Genomic DNA, 20,818 nt, shown 5'->3' with positions numbered 1-20,818 from the left:
GGATATACTAAGACCAGAATGAGCAAAAATTACACAAATTTTATTTTTATTAAAAATCATCATGGTGTAAAACATGCACATGCTTTCAAAAAAAAAAATTAATATGCCCTTAAAGTGAAAAAAGTGAAAGTCGCTCACTCATGTCTGACTGTCTGTGACACCATGGACTGTGTAGCCTGCCAGGCAAGTCCTCTGTCCATGGGATTTCTCAGCCACGAATACTAGAGTGGGTTGCTGTTCCCTTCTCCAGGAGATCCTCCTGACCTAGGGATCAAACCTGGATCTCCCACATTCCAGATTGATTCTTTACTGTCTGAGACACTAGGGAAGCCCTTAAAACCCTGTCCTGTTTCCCAACTTTGCCAGGTAGAGGTAATTTTGCTTGTTTGGCCACTTTGATGTGCTAATAAGCTATATGACTAAGTTGGTATTTCTGGATAAAGCATTTTTATAATGTCAGTTTACTTTCTCATATGAAAGGAAGATTTAGTTATTTTACAAGAACCTTTTCTACTGTCATTCCTGTGTAGTATGTTACTTTTTAGTTGGTAGGCATTTACGTTATCATGACTTCGTTTTAAGTAGCCATTCTAAGTGGGTGTTTTATGTACTTTTGGGGAATTTCTGTGTTTTTGTTGAAGAAATACCAGTTCAAGCACTCTTGTCCATTTTTTTTTTGTTTGTTTTCTTTTTATTATTGTAAGAGTTCTTCATATATACTGGATTCTACATTTAGATGATTTATAAATATTTTCTCCCATTTGGTAGGTAATCTTGTCAGTTTCTTGAAAATCTCCTTTGATGCACAGCTAGAATGGCTCTGAAACCAGTTCTCACTTTGAGACTTTTGAGCTCTGGAGAAAGTGGAACCCACCACCACCACCACCACCCCTTACAAAGCGTGAGTTGCCTGTATCTCTGTTGAACTGTCCCTGCAAAGGAACTGCTTCTCTATTTCATCTCTCTTCCAGGGCACAACTGAAGGAAACCAGTGGACACTTGCAAACGTTTCTTGGAAAGCTTTCCTAGCCAAAAACGTGTTTGTTAGTTTTGCCAGTTACCTTGCTGCTAAAAGACGTCAGTCAGCATCTTTCCATCTTCTGTTCCAGTAGCAGTTTTTCTTTTCCAGCCTTCTCAGGCACTTCCCTGTTCTCCCAGCCTCGTCAGGCAGCAGTGCCAAGTGCTCTGCCCCTCACTCTGGCTGCTGGTTGCTGTGTCAAGTATTTGGTAACCGCACACCCAGAACAGTGGCTTACGATAACATTGATTTGCTTCACGTGAGTGTGTTCATCTGTCAACTCACCTTGGGTTGGGAGCTCCATGACATTGCTCAGGCCATCCAGGTGCTTTGGTTCCTTATATGTCCTGTCAGAGTACCCTTGTTTCTGAGCAGTGGCCACAGAATTCCTAAAAGCGGCAGGGGGCAGGCAGCAGAGTCAGAGGCTTAGAAGACTTCACATCACTTCTACCAGTCTTTTGGTCATCCTGAGTCACCGAGCCAATCAACACAGAAATAGCTGCATAGATATAATACCCATATATGTTTATAGATATTTGATATATATATGTGTGTGTGTGTGTGTGCGTGCACAGCTACTCCTGTGCTTCAAGTTGGGCCAATGACATATATAAATGACCCAGAGGGATGGTATGGGGAGGAAGGTGGGAGGGGGGTTCAGGATGGGGAGAACGTGTACACCCATGGCGGATTCATGTTGATGTATGGCAAAACCAATACAATATCGTAATTAACCTCCAATTAAATAAATTTAATAAAAATATTTTTACATACACTCTTTAAAGCACCACATGTATGCTTTAAAAACAAGTATAAATACATATTTATGTAAGTATGTATACTTAAGTATAAAATAAGTACATATATAAGTATAAATTCAAAGTATATACTTATATATTTATATACTTCAAAATAAGTATAGTATATAAATATTTTGTAATATACAAAATAATATACTACAAAAATAAGTTTATATGTAAATATATGTCCACATACATTAATAATAGTCACTCAGTCATGTCCGACTCTTTGTGACCCGTTGGACTGTAGCCTAACAGTTGCTCTGTCCTTGGGATTTTCCAGGCAAGAATACTGGAATGAATTGCCATTTCCTTCTCCAGGAGGTTTTTCTGACCCAGGGATTGAGCACAAGTCTCCTGTGGTTCCTGCATTGTAAGCAGATTCGTTACCTGCTGAACCATCGGGAAGTGTGTGTGTGTGTGTGTGTGTATAGCTACTCCTGTGCTTCAAGTTGTGTGTGTGTAGCTACTCCTGTGCTTCAGGTTGCAAGCAGATTCTCCTGTGCTTCAAGTTGTAAGCAGATTCGTTACCTGCTGAGCCATCGGGAAGTGTGTGTGTGTGTGTGTGTGTGTGTGTGTGTAGCTACTCCTGTGCTTCAAGTTGTGTGTGTGTGTGTGTGTGTGTGTAGCTACTCCTGTGCTTCAAGTTGGCTCAGTGACTTGGAGATATATATATATATTTTTTTTCTTCTATGCATGTACTTTACATACATACAATCTTTAAAGCATCACATGTATTTTTGAAGTTAGGACTGAAGTAGCTATTGGCCATTAATATTTAGGTGTAAATATCCTTGATTTTTTTTAAAGCACATGATTTTAAAATCTAATTTTCATAAATGTACCCTTTTACTTACACTTACTGTTAATAACTGGGAAGCAGTTTAAACTGTTACTAATGTCCATTAATTGACAGCTTTTATGTTAGCCATCCTCTTAGAATATAAACCAGCCATCTTTGGCCAATTTGTGAGAACACTTTGTACAGTTTACAGTGTTCATGGGTAAAATGGAAATTCAAATGATTCCTGGCGTATCACTGGTGAGACACACTATCAGCTAGAAGCTATGTGGTTTACAGACTTGTTAGGTGCTTCTGACGCCAGGGAGGTTGAGCCCCACCTATTTGCATCTCACCTTAAAATAGGTGAGGCTTCATAGCAGCATCACTTCCAGTGTTGGCGGAAACAAACCTCCATATGACATATACATGTCCTCTCTAATGTACCCAGATCTCCCACATTGTAGGCAGATGCTTTACCGTCTGAGCCACCAGGGAAGTCCTAGGGTTTTCACCATCACTAGGGTTTAAGGCAATTTAGGAAGTGTCAGTACTTTGGGGAATTCCGGTAAAGTGTCTGCATGCAATGCAGAAGACCCGGGTTCGATCCCTGGATTGGGAAGATCCCCTAGAGAAGGAAATGGCAACCCACTCCAGTACTCTTGCCTAGAAAATTCCATGGATGGAGGAGCGTGGTGGGCTACAGTCCATGGAGCCACGAAGAGTCAGACTGAGCGACTTCACTTAACTTTGACAAATGTCAAGTGTTGCTTCAGAGGGGTCTCTGCAGTGTTGTGGACCCTAATGGTACAGATGCTTCTCTGATGGTCTGATTCCAAACACATATTGTAATGCTTTTTTCTCAGGCTAGTTTAGAAATGCTCCCAACTAACTCCTGTACTGGCCATAGTGAATAATTAATTTGGCTGTCATTTGTAATTTCTTTGGAATTCTGTTTGGCCAGTAGGTGTCTCCTTCACCAGCCCAGGCATCTTCCATGAGTTTGGTTTCCTAAAGAATGAGTTCTTAAAGTGAACTTTTATGGAACTCTTATGGAACTGGAAAGCCTAATCTCACAAGCTTATATGATGCCTGAGTTTTCCACAATTTCAGTCAAAATTTTAAGCTCCAGGCTTCTCTCTTCTTCCTCACTGTTTGGGAAGTATGGAGATGTCACCGCCTATGTATTAATATGTATTAATTGGTATCACTTTTAAAACAAGTTATACATCGTCTATCTAAACCAGTCAATCCTAAAGGAAATCAAACCTGAATATTCATTGGAAGGACTCATCTGAAGCTGAAGCTCTGATACTTTGGCCACTTGATGCGACAAGCCGACTCATTGGAAAAGACCCTGACGCTGGGAAAGATTGAAGGCAGGAGGAGAAGAGGGTGACAGAGGATGAGATGATTGGATGGTATTGCCGACTCAATGGACATGAGTTTGAGCAAACTCTGGGAGATGGTGAAGGACAGGGAAACCTGTCATGCTGCAGCCCATGTGGTTGCAAAGAGTAAGATACAACTTAGCAATAACAACTCATGGTCAGCAAAAGTGCATACTTTCTCCTTTATTTTCATGCCACCGTACACTTAATTAGATCCTTTTTAAAAAAAAAAAAAATAACATTTTCATGAGTATCCCTCAGATTTAGCTTGTAACATTGAGGAATGCATGGGAGCATGGAAGAGCAATGAGCCATTGTCTTCTGTGACACTCAAAATCTTAGATGGTTCTTTTTGTTACCAATTAGAACTAAAAGCAATTGTGCATAATTTAAAAATACTTTGAGATGCCTTATAAATAAGTATCATTATGTAATAAGTAAGAACATTAGAGGTCACCTTCTAACTGTAGTACCTGATATTCCACAAAGCATTTCTACATTGACCCAAGACACCACGCACTCCTTGTAACAGCAGAAGGCTTTCAAACTACAAAGTTTTGATTTCTTGAAAAACTAACAGGCCGTTTACTGTCATCAGTGATCAAAGTATTAGCTGAGATAGCAGAGACTTCACAACATGAATGAAATGATAATTCCTAGTGAGTAGAGTGGGGCTTCCCATGTGGTGCAATAGTAAAGAATCTGCTTGCCAAGCAGGAAATGCGAGACGCATGTTCAGTCCCTGGGTCAGGAAGATCCCCTGGAGAAGGAAATGGCAACTCAGTCCAGTATTCTTGCCTGGGCAGTCCCACGAGCAGAGGAGACTGGTGGGCTACAGTCCATGGGGTTGCAGAGTCGCACACTACGGAGCACACCCACAAGGAGCAGACTTGGGGATATAACAAATGTCGAAAGAGCTTCTTGACTTTCAAGCATAAATGCCGCCTTCTTATTACTTGAACTATCCCTTTCCTTCTGTTTAATACAGGTGTGCCAGTGCTGCTCTGTCTTCTAAATAACTTCTCACAAAGCTTTTTCCTAAGGGAAGTCCCTGGTGGTCCAGTGGTTAGGACTCCACGCTTTCACTGCCAAGAGTGTGGGTTCAATCCTTGGCTGGGGAACTAAAATCTTGAAAGCCTCGAGGTATGGCAAAAAAAAAAAAAAAAAAAAAAATCCATAGTCACGGTTCTTCCGTGTTCATAAATAAAGGCAGAGAGCAGATGTGGTTCTGGTATAAAGCAAAACCCATGCTGATTTGTAGTGGCAGAGTATATAGATGGGCCTTGATTTACAATGGTTCAACTTTTTGACTCCCCTGTGATTCAGTAAAAGCAATATTTTGAATCCTGGATTTTGATCTGTGTAAGAGACAGTGCAGGCAGACTGTGTGAGCGTAGGGATTGTCAGGCAAGGAGTGTGTTCACTGTTTCCTGCTCAGTGAGCCTCTTGTAATAGGAAGAACTGTCCTGCTACAGGGAGTCTCAATTAAACACAGGGAGAGGAGGAAAAAAGAAATCCATCATTTCTCCATTAAAGCTGCACATACTGCTGAACCTACTCTGGAACTTGGCACATTCTGAGATGGACTTAGACATTTTTATGAGATATGAAGTGTGAGTGACCCAGAACTTGTAGAAAATTGAACTTGATAAACTAGTTCCACTGGGTGCACCAGAGAAATTGTGAGCAATACATACATCATGCGATTTTTTTTTAATTGTCATTTTTACAAAGAGTACATGGAATTTTACTTCTTACAAATATTTACAAATATTTCACAAAATATATATGTCACCATCAAAATACATACAAATATTTCTTGTAGCTAATGTTGCCATTCACAAGCAAGAGCTTAAAGTGTGCTTTTCTAATTAAAAGATAATTTGCAAACAGAGATAGTGTGACTGTCTATAACACTATTAAATGCCAAGATTAAAGATAAACTGATGTAGTGATATTTTTACTCATAAAAAAACAGGAAAAGTTTAAATCCCAGGTTATAGCATTAGCTGTTTTCTCTCTGAGGTTTCAAGACATTTTTACAGCATTTCTAGTGAAACGGTTAGTCTTTCATGTCTGACTCTGCAACCCCATGGACTGTAGCCCACCAGGCCCCTCTGTCCATGGGATTCTCCAGGCTAGAATACTGGAGTGGGTTGCCATTTCCTTCTCCAGGGGATCTTCCCAACCCAGGGATGGAACCCAGGTCTCCTGCATTGCAGGCAGATTTCTTTACTGTCTGATCCACCACTATCAGGAATATAGAAAATGAATTATGAATAATGCAAAATATAAGTTCCACAGGCATTTGTGTCATTTCATTTTGCTTTCTGGATATTGGGTTAAGGGACATATTAAACTTTGTATTGTTAATTTTTTTTTCTGTTAGAAAAAGTAGACGTAATAAAATTCATAATAAAAAATGCCTGCCAGTGCCTGGCCTGGAGCTCACTGCCACCTTTGTCCTTATAAAGAGATGGAAAGTAAGTTGGGGAAAAGAATCCAAAGAATTCTACCAAAGCAAAAGCATTCATGTCTTCTCCTAAAAATAGCATCTTGGGAAATGCCTGTCTCTGGCCTCACAAATTCAGTCCTGGTTTCTGCTCACAGGATAAAGTGGAAAAGAAACAGAGTCCAGAAATAGACTCACATGTATACAGTCACCTGATTTACAACAAAGGCGCCGTTGCTGCTCAGTGCGGAAAGGATGGTCTTCTTTTTTAGGCTGTTTGTTTCGTATTGGATTATAGCTGATTAACAGTGTTGTGATGTTTCAGGTGCACAGCAAAGGGACTCAGCCATACATACACATGCATCCATTCTTTCCCAGATGCCCCTCCCACCCGGGTGGCCACGTAACACTGAGCAGAGTTCCCCGTGCTGTACAGTAGGTCTTCATTGGTTATTCAGTTTAAATACAGCAGTGTGTACATATCCACCCCAAACTCCCTAACTATCCCAGGTCACTGTAAGTTCCTTCTTACAGTTGTGCGTGGTCTTCTTAACAAAAGATCCTGCATGGAAAATAGATGCATCATGGCCTTGACTGCAGATGATGCACAAAATCTATTTGAAGCATAAAAAACATATTTGAAATGGATCATAAATGTAAAAGGCAAAATAAAACTTTTAGGAAAAACACTATAGAAAAATATCCTTTTTTCTCCTCTGGGGAAGGACTGAAAAAAACCAATTAAAAGACTGAGACATTGGATTTCATTGAAACAAAGAACTACTGTTCATGAAAAAACAAACAAAACTCTTAATTAGTGTAAAAAGGCAAGTCATAGACTGGGAGAAGGTATTTACAATACCTACATCCAACAAAAGACTCATATCTAGATTATATAAAGAACTACAGAACAATTAAAAAAAATAATGTAAAAGGTAACAAAAGACTTGACGGGATCATCACAAGAGGATAACCAGTGGCCAATAAGTTACTAATAACGTGCTTAAATCATTAACCATCAGGAAAATGCAAGCCAAAACCACAATGAAGTGCCACTGCACACCCCTTCCACTGGCTTAAATTCAAAAGACTAAGAAGTGTTGACAAAGAAGTGGGACAATTGGAACTCATACCCTGGCTCAGATCATGAACTCCTTATTGCAAAATTCAGACTTAAATTTAAGAAAGTAGGGAAAACTACTGGACCATTCAGGTATGACCTAAATCAAATCCCTTATGATTACACAGTGAAAGTGACAAATAGATTCAAGGGATTAGCTCTGATAGAGTGTCTGAAGAACTATGGACGGAGATTCCTAACATTTTACAGGAGGCGGTGATCAAAACCATCCCCAAGAAAAAGGAATGCAAAAAGGCAAAATGGTTGTCTGAGGAGGTCTTACAAATAGCTGAGAATAGACAAGTGAAAGGCAAAGGAGAAAAGGAAAGATATACCCATCTGAATGCAGAGTTCCAAGGAATAGCAAGGAGATGATAAGAAAACCTTCCTCAGTAATCAATGCAAAGAAATCAGTTCAGTTCAGTCACTCAGTCGTGTCCTCCTCTTTGCAACCCCATGGACTGCAGCACGCCAGGCTTCCCTGTCCATCACCAAATTCCGGAGCTTGCTCAAACTCATGTCCATAGAGTTGGTGATGCCATCCAACCGTCTCATCCTCTGTCGTCCCCTTCTCCTCCTGCCTTCAGTCTTTCTCAGCATCAGGGTGTTTTCTAGTGAGTCAGTTCTTTGGGTCAGGTGGCCAAAGTATTGGGGCTTCATCTTCAGCATCAGTCCTTCTGATGAATATTCAGGACTGATTTCCTTTAGGATTGACTGATTTGATCTCCCTGCAGTCCAAGGGACTCTCAAGAGTCTTCTTCAACACCACAGCTAAAAAGCATCGATTCTTCAGCACTCAGCTTCCTTTATGGTCCAACTCTCACATCCATACATGACTACTGGAAAAGCCATAGCCTTGACTAGACGGACCTTTGTCAACAAAGTAATGTCTCTGCTTTTTAATATGCTGTCTAGGTTTGTCAGCTTTCCTTCCAAGGAGCAAGCATTCTTTTAATTTCATGACTGCAGTTATTGCTTCTCCATCTTTGGCTGCAAAGAATATAATCAGTCTGATTTCAGTATTGACCATCTGGTGATGTCCATGTGTAGAGTCTTCTTTTGTGTTGTTGGAAGAGGGTATTTGCTATGACCAGTGCATTTCTCTAGGCAAAACTCTGTTAGTCTTTGCCCTGCTTCATTTTGTACTACAAGGGCAAATTTGCCTGTTACTGTATCTCTTGACTTCCTACTTTTGCATTCCAGCCCTCTATAATGAAAAGGGCATCTTTTTTGGGGTGTTAGTTCTAGAAGGTCTTGTAGATCTTCATAGAACTGTTCAGCTTCTTCGGTTATAGACTTAGATTACTGTGATATTGAATGGTTTGCCTTGGAAACGAACAGAGATCATTCTGTCATTTTTGAGATTGCACCAAGATTGCATTTCGGACTCTTTTTTGACTATGAGGGCTTCTCCATTTCTTTTAAGGGATGCTTAGCCATAGTAGTAGATATAATAGTCATCTGAATTAAATTCACCCATTCCAGTCCATTTTAGTTCACTGATTCCTAAAATGGCGATGTTCATTCTTGCTGTCTCTTATTCGACTACTTCTAGTTTACCTTGATTCATGGACGTAACATTCTGGGTTCCTATGCAATATTGCTATTTACAACATCGGACTTGACTTCCATCACCCATCACATCCACAACTGGGCATTGTTTTCACTTTGGCTCCACCTTTTCATTCTTTCTGGAGTTATTTCTCCACTTTTCTCCAATAGCATATTGGGCACCTACCAGCTGGGGGAGTTCATCTTTCAGTGTCATATCTTTTTGCCTTTTCATACTGTTCATGGAGTTCTCAAGGCAAGAATACTTAAGTGGTTTGCCATTCCCTTCTCCATGTTTTTTCAGAACTCTCCACCATGACCTGTCCGTCTTGGGTGGCCTTACACAGCATGGCTCATAGTTTCACTGAGTTAGACAAAGCTGTGGTCCATGTAATCGGACTGGTTAGTTTTCTGTGATTGTGGTTTTCAGTCTGTCTGCCCTCTGATGGAGAAGGATAAGAGGCTTATGGAAGCTTCCTGATGGGAGAGACTGACTGTGGGGGAACCCGGGTCTTGTTTTGATGGACAGGGCTATGCTCGGTAAATCTTTAGTCCAATTTTCTGTTGATGGGTGGAGCCTGTTCCCTCCCTGTTGTTTGACCTGAGACCAAACTATGGTTGAGTTAATGAAGATAATGATGACCTCCTTCAAAAGGTCCCCTGCATGCACTGCCACACTCAGTGCTCCTGACCCAGCAGTAGGCCACCACTGACCCACGCCTCCACCAGAGACTCCTGGACATTCACAGGCAAGTTTGGGTCAGTCTCTTGTGGGATCACTGCTCCTTTCTCCTGGGTCCTGGTGCTCACAAGGTTTTGTTTGTGCCCTCCAAGAGTCTGTTTCCCCAGTCCTATATAAGTTCTGTAATCAAATCCCATTGGCCTCCAAAGTCAAATTCTCTGGGAGTTCACAGTCCTTTTGCCAGATTCCCAGGTTGGGAAATTTGTTATGCGTCCTAGAACTTTCTTAACAGTGCAAGAATTTCTTTAGTATAATTGTTCTGCAGTTTGTGGATCATCTGCTCGGCAGCTCTATGGTGGGGTTAATGGCGACCTCCAAGAGGGCTTATACCACAGGCTGTGTGGCCAGATAGCTTCCCTGCGGCAGGCCACTGCTGACCTGTACCTCCACAGGAGACTCAAACACAGGTCTGACTCAGTCTCTGTGTGGTCTCTGTGACCTGGTGTGCACAAGGTTTTGTTTGAGCCTTCCAAGCATCTCTGGCAGGTATGAGTTTGATTCTAAATATGATTTTGCCCCTTCTACTGTCTTGCTGGGGCTTCTCCTTTGGGCTTGGATGTCAGGTATCTTTTTTTGGTGGGATCCAACATTATCCTGTTGATGGTTGTTTAGCAGTGAGTTGTAATTTTCGAGTTTTCACAGGAGAAGATGAGCGCACATCCTTCTACTCTACCATCTTGCCAATAATGCAAGAAATAGATGGAAAACAATAGAATGGGGAAGACTAGAGATCTCTTCAGGAAAATTAGAGATACCAAGGGAACATTTCATGCAATGATGGGCACAATAAAGGACAGAAATGGTATGGGCCTAACAGAAGCAGAAGATATTAAGAAGAGGTGGCAAGAATACACAAAAGAGCTATACAAAAAAATCTTAATGACCCAGATAACCACGATGGTGTGATCACTCATTAACGCCAGACATCCTGGAATCCAAAGTCAAGTGGGCCTTAGGAAGCATCACTATGAACAAAGCTAGTGGAGGTGATGGAATTCCAGCTGAGCTGTTTCAAATCCTAAAAGATGATGCTGTTAAAGTGCTGCACTCAGTATGCCAGCAAATCTGGGAAACTCAGCAGTAGCCATAGGACTTGAAAAGGTCAGTTTTCATTCCAGTCCCAAGAAAAGCAATGACAAAAAATGTTCAAACTACCGCACAATTGCACTCATCTCACACGCTAGCAAGGTAACACTTAAAATTCTCCAAGCCAGGCTTCAACAATACAAGAACTGTGAACTTCCAGATGTTCAAGCTGGACTTTAGAAAAGGCAGAGGAACCAGAGATCAAATTGTGAACATCCATTGGATCATAGAAAAAGCAAGAAAGCTCCAGAAAAACATCTACTTCTGCTTTATTGATTATGCCAAGCCTTTGACTGTGTGGATCACAACAAACTGTGGAAAATTCTTCAAGAGATGGGAATACCAGACCACCTTACCTGCCTCCTGAGAAACTTGTGTGCAGGTCAAGAAGCAACAGTTAGAACTGGACATGGAACAACGAACTGGTTCCAAATTGGGAAAGGAGTACATCAAGGCTGTATATTGTTGCCCTGCTTATTTAACTTCTATGCAGAGTGCATCATGAGAAATGCTGGGCTGGATGAAGCACAAGCTGGAATCAAGATTGCCAAGAGAAATATCAATAACCTCAGATACGCAGATGATATCACTCTTATGGCAGAAAGCAAAGAGGAACTAAAGAGTCTCTTGATGAAAGAGGAGAGTGGAAGAGCCATCTTAAAACTCAACATTCAAACAATGAAGATCATGGCAGCCGGTCCCATCACTTCATGGCAAACAGATGGGGAAATAATGGAAACAGTGAGATAATTTATTTTCTTGGGCTCCAAAATCACTGAAGATGGTGACTGCAGCCATGAGATTAAAAGATGCCTGCTCCTTGAAAGAAAAGTTATGACCCACCTAGACAGCATATTAAAAAGCAGAGACATTACTTTGCCAACAAAGGTCCATCTAGTCAAAGCTATGGTTTTTCCAGTAGTCATGTATGAATGTGAGAGTTGAACCATAAAGAAAGCTGAGCGCTGAAGAATTGGTGCTTTTTGAACTGTGGTGTTGAAGAAAACTCTTGAGAGTCCCTTGGACTTCAAGATCAAACCAGTCAGTCCTAAAGGAAATCAGTCCTGAATATTCATTGGAAGGACTGATGCTGAAGATGAAGCCCCAATACTTTGGCCACCTGATGTGAAAAGAAGAGCCAACTCATTGGAAAAGACCCTGATGCCAGGAAAGATTAAAGGCAGGAGGAGAAGGGGACAACAGAGGACAAGATGGTTGGAGGACATCACCAACTCAATGGATATGAGTCTCAGAAGGCTCTGGGAGATGGTGAAGGACAGGGAATCCTGGTATGCTTCAATCCCTGGGGTCACAACTGAACAACAGCAACAACCCTTTTGGGGGGAGAAGTGGGGAAGGGGTTTGAAAACATGGCAGGATCCTTTGAAAGTACACTCTTCCTTACTGGCATGGCAATCTCACCCTTGTGTGTGTTAGTTGCTCAGTCGTGTCTGACTCTGAAACCCCATGGACTGTAGCCCACCCGGCTCCTCTGTCCATGGGATTTCCCAGGCAAGAATACTGAAGTGGGTTGCCATTTCCTACTCCTGGGATCTTTGCAACTGAGGGATTGAACCTGGGTCTCCTGCATTGGCAGGCTGATATTACTGTCTGAGCCACCAGGGAAGCCCAATCTCACCCTTAGGATTTATCCAAGAATAATGAGTGTGTACATTTATTCAAAGATGCACAAGATAATGTAAATAGATAAAACCTGAAAACAATCAAAATGTTTTTCCATAAACATTTTTCAACATTTACCCATTTTTCAATAAAAAATGGATAAATCAATCCAGGTATATTCACACAGTGGTATGTGCCCACCAGGGTCCTCTGTCCCAGGGGATTCTCCAGGCAACAGTACTGGAGTGGGTTGCCATGCCCTCCTCCAGGGGATTTTTCCAACCTGGAGATTGAACCCAGGTATCTCTCATTGCAAGTGGATTCTTTATTGTCTGAGCCCCAGAGAAGCTGAAGAGTACTGCATTGGGTAGCCTATCCCTTCTCCAAGGGAACTTCCTGACCCAGGAATTGAACCAGGGTCTCCTGCATTGCAGACAGATTCTTCTATCAGCTGAGTTACCCAAGAAGCCCACAGTGGTATATTACATAGCATCTTAAAAGAATGAGTTGTTGGTACACATAACATAAAGAAATATCATAGAAATAACAATGAATTAAAATGACAGATATAAAAGATTACATCTGAATGATTCCATTTAAATGAAGTTCAAGTATGACCAAATTAAAATATACACACTGTTTTATTTAAAAGGGATGGGATGACCCTGTATCTCTGGATATTTGCCCTGGAGTGGGATTGCTGGCTCCTGTGGTAACTGTATTTTTAGTTTTTAAGGAACCTCCATACTATTCTCCACTGTGGTTGTACCACCTACATTGGTTTACATTCCCACCTACAGTGTAGAAGTGTTCCCTTTATCCTACACCCTCTCCATCATTTACTGTCTTTAGACTTGGATGATGGCCATTCTGACTGGTGCAAACTGATACTTCATTGTAGTTTTGATTCACACTTTGGTATTTATTAGCGATGTAGAACATCTTTTCATGTGCCTGTTGGCCTTTGGTATGAAGTCTGATGCAGTTTTAGACAACAGAACTCTTGGTCCCTGTCTTCTTACAAGATAAACATGCTTGAAGAGGGGAACTCAAAGCAAGAAAATGGGAAGGCTCTGCTTTCTTATTGCTGGCACTTTAAAGTGTGCAGCCCGTGGGTAACAACATGCCAGAAAAAATTGGGGTTCAGGACAGTTGACCTGTCCAATTTTGAAACTTAAATTAAATGATGTAGTGTGTAGCCTAGGAGGTGTGTGCATGAAAGAGAACGACAGATCCATATCTTTGATGATGGAGAAAGGACAAGAAGTTGGGGTGGTTTAATTTGCATTTTTAAAGCAGCTCCCTCCCCACATTGAGGGGTCTCCTTGGTCACTGTCCGGGTGCCTGGTAGCACTGGTGGAAGCCCACAAAGTGCCCCTCGCTGGCATCTCCTGTCTCAACCCTGGACAAGACCTCTAGCATCTCTCTCTGCCCTCAGCTAAACCCATCACCCAAGCCCGCAACACACCCCAGGGACAAGCGGAATCCCAGATCTTTCTAAAGATGCAGAGGAAATAGGCCAGTTTAGCCAAACCAACACACTTCATACATGTAGTCAGAGGAGACAGCTAGCTTGCTTGAAAAAAAAAAATCAACCTAGTTTCTCACCCAAAATAACATCTAGATGAACTGAGGATAGAAAATGTGCTGCTGCTAAGTCACTTCAGTCGTGTCTGACTCTGTGCAACCCCATAGATGGCAGCCCACCAGGCTCCTCTGTCCCTGGGATTCTCCAGGCAAGAATACTGGAGTGGGTTGCCATTTCCTTCTCCAATAGAAAATGTAAATACCATTTAAAACAAGTCCAGTGATGCAGTTAAATGTTTGTCACCACCTGGAAGGGGGAGACTTTCTAATCTTACAAAAAAGAAATTATAAAAGGAAGAGAAAAAGATAAACTTGTCTGTGCTAATGAAAGAGTCTCTTCAGTGAATGGAATAACCAAAATAAAATGGCCAGCAGCTCACAAAGAAATATTTCTACAACTATGATGAAGGCTTAGTATTTTATACAATTAAAAATAATTACAAATTAATAAGAAAGTTTCTAAGATCATCACATGACTGAGCTCAATTACTACAACAAATGTCAAGAAATTTTCTAAACAAATTGGAACCTGTTTTATTTTTTAAGTTTTGCAAAGAGGGTATTAAATGAGAAAGGTGAAACTAAAACTGTTCGTGTGTATGCTAAGTTGCCTCATTCATGTCCAACTCTTTACAACCCTATGCGCAATAGCCCACCAGGCTTCTCTCTCCATGGGATTTTTGAGGCAAGTATACTGGAGTGGGTAGCCATTCCCTTCTCCAGGGGATCTTCCCAAGACAGGGATTGAACTCACATCTCATTATGTGCCTGCATTGGCAGGCAGGCTGTTTACTCTCTGGCCTAAATTACAGATTATCTCCTCTGCTGCTGCAGCTTGCTAAGTCGCTTCAATCATGTCCAACTCTGTGCGACCCCATAGACAGCCTCTACCAGTTGCCTTAATAGTTTAATTCCACCTACTTAATAGTTTAATTCCATCCACTTCTTGGTGGATTTTAATTTGTCTTCCAGGAGAATTCAGCTTTTCAGAAGCATTGAAACTGTTCTATCACAATGTTTAGTTTTATTTCTGCTTGTGACTTTGAAACCTTTGATAATCATTCTTTGTTATAGATGGATCCAAGCCTGCCCTTCACCTACCATTTTCTTTCTCATTTCCTCCTTCTGCTCTGTGTGTTTCCGTTTAGTGTTTTAGAGCTACCTACTGCATGAACATGCTAGTCACATCACATGCGGATGCTTGTGGGAGCTCTCAGGGCTCCGAGCCTGAATTTGGAGACCAAAAAGTGTAACTGCTGTTATTCAGTCACTCAGTCATATCTGACCCTTTGTGACCTCATGGACTGCAGCACACCAGGCTTCCCTGTCCTTCACTATCTTCCAGAGTTTGCTCAAACTCATGTCCATTGAGTCGGTGATGCCATCCAATCATCTCATCATTTGTCACCCCTTTCTCCTCCTGCCCTCAATCTTTCCCAGCATCAGGGTCTTTTACAATGAGTTGGCTCTTTGCATTAGGTAGCCAAAGTATTGGAACTTCAGCATCAGTCCTTCAAATGAATATTCAGGGTAGATTTTTCTTTAGAATTGACTGGTTTGATCTCCTTGCTATCCAAGAGACTCTCAAGAGTCTTCTCCAACACCACGTTCGAAAGCATCAATTCTTTGGTGCTCAGCCTTCTTTATATTAAAAAAAGTATAATTAAGTATCTTAATAAATTCAATAGTATTGGGTCAATCTTGTCAAACTTGGGTTTCTTTCTTTTCTTTTTTTTTTTGGCCACATCATATGGCACGAGGAATCTTAGTTTCCCAACCAGGAATTGAACCCACTTCCCATGAGTGGAAGCATGGCATCCTAACCATAGGATCGTCAGGGAATTCCCTCCTCAAACTTGGATTAATCTGTCCAGGGCCAGTTGTTTGGGCAGAGCCCTTGAGTTTCGGGAAACTATCCTTTTTCAAGCATCCAATGTTCTGAACTTACAAGAACAGCCATTGCAGGCCTGTGTGCTGAGCTCCTGTGACTGACTCTCCCTGGTGTCAGGCACTGTAGTAGATGTCCTGGGTGACTCCGCCCAGCCTGCCCTGTTTGCTCTGTCCTTGGAAATTAGTCCTCCGTGTCTTCTTCCAAAGTCAGCTTGTCTCGGTGAGCTCACTGGCTGCCACCTCCCTGAGGAAGGAGGCCTGGAAGGCAGAGGTGGTTTGCAGCTTGCCCCTATGGTCTAGGACTTCCCTGGTGGCTCAGATGATAAAGCGTCTGCCTGCAATGCAGGAGACCCGGATTCAATCCCTGGATTGGGAAGATCCCCTGGAGAAGAAATGGCCACCCACTCCAGTATTCTTGCCTGGAGAATCCCATGGATGGAGGAGCCTGGTGGGCTATACAGTCCAAGGGGTCTCAAAAGAGTCAGACACGACTGAGCGACTTCACTTTCTTTCACTTTTCCTATGGTCCAGCTCACTGTGGCCATGGGCCGCACCTCCAGAAAGGGGTCCCTGAGTTTAAACATCACAGACGCCTGCGCTTATCTTCTGTGGCCAAAGCAGGCTGTGTGTGTGCAAGGCTAACACTGAACGCATCCAAGGAACGTCCGTTTTCTACATGTCCTGTGTTGTTCACGAGCAATTTTTAAATTACCATATGTTTAAGTCTAAAGTTCTTTTTTAAAGTAATTTTATTTATTATTTTTATTATTTCTGGCTGTGCTGGGTCTCTGTTGCTGCGAGCGCTTTTCCGTAGTTTCAGCGAGTGGGCCGCTTTCTTGTTTTGGAGCACAAGTTCTAGGGTGCGCGGGCTTCTGTAGCTGTAGCGCATGGGCTTAGTTGTAATGGTAGTAGTAATAATGGCTAAACATCTAGTGTACAAGGATAACATCACAGTTGAATGATATTTTCATACAAGAAGATTATATTTAGTTCTAAGACTGGTGTTTTTTTTTAAAATTCTAATTTCTTCTAAACGCCTGAAGATCAATTTATAAAAAAGGCCTTATTAACATTATTGACATTCTGAGGTATGTTAATCTGGAGGTACAAAAAGGCCTCAACACAAATTGCTGACGATGTCAGAAAAAATAAAAAGCTCAGGAATTAGCAATGGAAACAATATCCCATGACTGAGAGGTGCTTTCAATGATGGTGATTTCACACCCAAGCCCTAACCCTAGCCCTAACTGAGCAGTCTAAACTCCTCTAATGGTACAATAAGGGCACAGATAAGTGAAAGGACATTTAGATTTTGACTGACACACTTAGGAAACGAATATTATTACTGACCATCTGCTCCTGTAAAATATGCCTGGACGTGTTTCCTAGCGGCAGAAGGTGAGACTAGGCACAGTCTCAGAATTGTCAGGGATGGTCCCACTGAAAACAACAATCACCATCTTGCCAAAGTGAGTGTGGTGTTTCCATGATGGGTAACCAAATTTACGATGCTGTTTCCTCTCGTCTGCTTGATATCGATGAGTACCGGTTACAGAGGTGGCAATTGGTTTAATAATTAGGGCACCAAAAAAGCATATGAAATTCACCTTGTTTCTTTGAATTTGGCTACTATTTACATGCAGAGTGCAGCAAGTCTCTTTATCCTACATCTAAATTCAAATCTCTTTGACCTGAGGAATAATGTATGAAAAATCTAATACAAACATGTAATTTTTTCAACTCTCCAGATTTTATTCTTGCAATAGATATTTGACAGAGTTCTTCCTGCAATGAATGACTTAAAATCTATTCTCTTCATTAGCAGGCCACTTCCTCGGAAAGTCAAAATTTAATAGATGATTTCTTTGAATAGCATATAAGTTTTTCCATTGTGATTTGGATACAAAGCATGAATTCAAACATTTGCTTGGCTCCAGTGTTCTAAAATTCAAGCCTATTATTAATCATCAATGTTGTTGTTCAGTGGCTCAGTCATGTCCAACTCTTTGTGACCTCATGGACTGCAGCAGACCAGTCTCCTCTGTCCTTCACTATCTCCTGCAATTTGCTCAAATTCATGTCCATTGAGTTGGTGATGCCATCCAACCATCTCATCCTCCGTCGCCCCCTTCTCCTCCTGTCCTCAATTTTTCCCAGCATCAGGGTCTTTTCCAATTAGTCCACTTTTCACATCAGGTGGCCAAAGTATTGGAGCTTCAGCTTCAGCATCAGTCCTTCCAATGAATATTCAGGGTTGATTTCCTTTAGGACTGACTGGTCTGATCTCCTTGTAGTCCAAGGCACCCTCAAGAGTCTTCTCAAACACCACAGTTCAAAAGCATCCATAGAGTTGTATAAAATCATAAGCTATCAGAGGCTGCCATAGCCATCATCCTGAAAACCTGAAACAATGCTTCTTGTCTGTAGTGTATATGAATTTCCTAGGGCTTATCAACCTGATGTTTGGATTGCTCCAGAGAGGGAAAAAGTTACTACCACTCAGGACAGAGTTGAAAATGTGTAAATCTTTACTCTGAAAGTGATGTCTGAACAGATCAGAGGAATGAATGTCTCAACCCTCAGTGCTGGGGCTTCCGGGCAGGGCGAGAGATGCAGGAACACCTGTCCAAGGCGATGAAAGGAATACGGCTACTCAGCAGTAACACAGCTCAAGGGACAGAAGCACTATCCTCACTCCATACATGTTTTATCTGCCCAGAGAATTACAGACGAGAAGCAGAGCAGAGAAGGAAATTCTTCTCAGGTGAGATGTCCATGGCATGACCTTGGGATTTACCTGTGAAGGAGATGAGGCTGGGGTGAAGGTGTCCTCTGTGGGGGACTTTCAGCTCAGGTTCTGGCCCCGGGCTGGGAGGGAAGGACCAGCCCGCAGACACCCCAGAAAGACACTGAGCAGCTGGGAGGACAAGACTGGCTGTAAAATAGAGAGTAACTAATTCCCTCGTAAAACTGTCAAAAACCCCTTTTGGGGACAGTTGGGTTTAAGTAATCATATTAATCACCCTTGTGAGATTTACATGGAGATTAGCAGATACATAAGGTCCCTTTTTTCCTTAAAGGGTTTGGATTGGTTTTATAGTTAAGACTGCTTAAGAAGATAGAAGATGGAACTTTAAACAAACTTTTACAGTAGGTTTAACGAGCACAGCATCCCCGGAGGGCTGGAGATTTTCCCCTAAGCATGTTCTCAGCCCAACCATCGACCTCACTCAGAAAACATTCATTAATTTAACTGGTGGCACTGAGTCCATTCATAAGAAATAAACCATCCCGTGAATGGTTTATTTAAAGCTATAAATAATATTTCTATCTATATACCACAAATAATATTTTTCAGGTTTTTTAAGGTAAATGAGTATTCTTTCTGCTGAGAAACAGAATAAAACTAGAAACAGCAAGTAAATTAATAGTCCTTTGAGGCAGTAAAAGTCATTTCCCCCATTGTTCTTGTCATTTTTAAGTATTTTAATTTAAATAGAAGGTAGTATTTTCTTCAGGAGACTCAAGTAACAAGAATGAATCTCCATTGCTAAGGATGACAATCAATGAGTTTGTTTATGACTTGTAATAACAAAGAGAATTTATATGAAATCTTTTGGTTGAAATAAAATTGCTCCCCTGTATCTTGATTTCAGAGACCTCTTCCAGTTTATGGCCTCTATGAATGTGAAAGTGTGACGTGTTAGTCGCTCAGCTGTGTTTGACTCTTTGCGACTCTATGGACTGTAGCCCACCAGGCTCCTCTGTCCACGGGATTTCCCAGGCAAGAATACTGGAGTGGGTTGCCATTCCCTTCTCCAGGGGTTCTTCCTGACCCAGGGATCAAACCCAGTCTCCCTCATTGCAGGCAGTTTCTTTACTGTCTCAGCCACCACTGAAGCCCCGATGGACATGATTTCGGAGAAACCCCAGAGTTGGAAGAGTCGAGACAGAGAATTCTAGCAGAGGGAGCTCCTTCAACTACAACTGTTGTGGAAGCGGCATAGAGAGCTCAGAGAGCCAGGGAGGGCCTTGGAGGCTGAAGGAAAACACAATAAAGGGATGAAAAGTGAAATCAGGCATTTTTGGCAATTTGTTGCCTTTCTGGTCTAATCATCTGTCCAGAAATTAAGTCACCACTGCCACCTAATGGTGAATAAGCTGCCCATTCTAACCTCGTCCTGCACAGAAACAGACTGGGAGGAATCCTGTTGATCTTTCTCACTTGCTCCAATCAGCCCACCCCCAAATATGTATTGAGCTCCATTCAGAGTAACCAGGGGAGTAAAAAGTAAATGCCCTGTCTTCAGGCTGGAAAAATTGAAGATATGGTTTAAAAGATACTATATGCAAGACAGCTGACTGCTCACCTGTTTCAATGCAACATGAGGTCCCAGGAGGAGAATTGGAAGGGACTAATTTAGCTTGTCTGCTTATTTAACTTATATGCAGAGTACATCATGAGAAATGCTGGGCTGGAAGAAGCACAAGCTGGAATCAAGATTGCCGGGAGAAATATCAATAACCTCAGATATGCAGATGAGACCACCCTTATGGCAGAAAGTGAAGAGGAACTAAAAAGCCTGTTGCTGCTGCTGCTGCTGCTAAGTTGCTTCAGCCGTGTCCGACTCTGTACGACCCCATAGACGGCAGCCCACCAGGCTCCCTCGTCCCTGGGATTCTCCAGGCAAGAACACTGGAGTGGGTTGCCATTTCCTTCTCCAATGCATGAAAGTGAAAAATGAAAGTGAAGTCGCTCAGTCGTGTCCAACTCTTA

This window comes from Bubalus kerabau, chromosome 14 (assembly GCF_029407905.1).
Source record: "Bubalus kerabau isolate K-KA32 ecotype Philippines breed swamp buffalo chromosome 14, PCC_UOA_SB_1v2, whole genome shotgun sequence".
Taxonomy (NCBI): Eukaryota; Metazoa; Chordata; class Mammalia; order Artiodactyla; family Bovidae; genus Bubalus; species Bubalus kerabau.
The sequence above is the reverse complement of the archived record's forward strand: the minus strand, read 5'-3'. Positions refer to the sequence as shown.